The following is a 301-nucleotide window of genomic DNA, read 5'->3' as shown; positions in this document are numbered from 1 at the left end:
TTAGAGATTTAAAGGAAGATGCACATCCATGACAAAGAACAGGATGGTGTGAAAAAGAAATGATCACAGGGTGATAAAGAGCTTGAAACCTCAAAGTAAAAATATTATAGCTAAAGCAAAAGATCTGACTGAATAGTAGGAAAATAAAATTTTAAAAAAATCCCAGGGGCTGGGTGCAGTGGCTCAAGCCTGTATTCCCAGCACTCTGGGAGGCCAAGGTCGGAGGATTGCTTGAGCTCAAGAGTTTGAGACCAGCCTGAGCAAGCGCAAGACCCAGTCTCTACTAAAAAGAGAAAAAATC

Source organism: Otolemur garnettii, unplaced genomic scaffold (assembly GCF_000181295.1).
Source record: "Otolemur garnettii isolate 467f Iridium unplaced genomic scaffold, OtoGar3 scaffold00022, whole genome shotgun sequence".
NCBI lineage: Eukaryota > Metazoa > Chordata > Mammalia > Primates > Galagidae > Otolemur > Otolemur garnettii.
The sequence above is the reverse complement of the archived record's forward strand: the minus strand, read 5'-3'. Positions refer to the sequence as shown.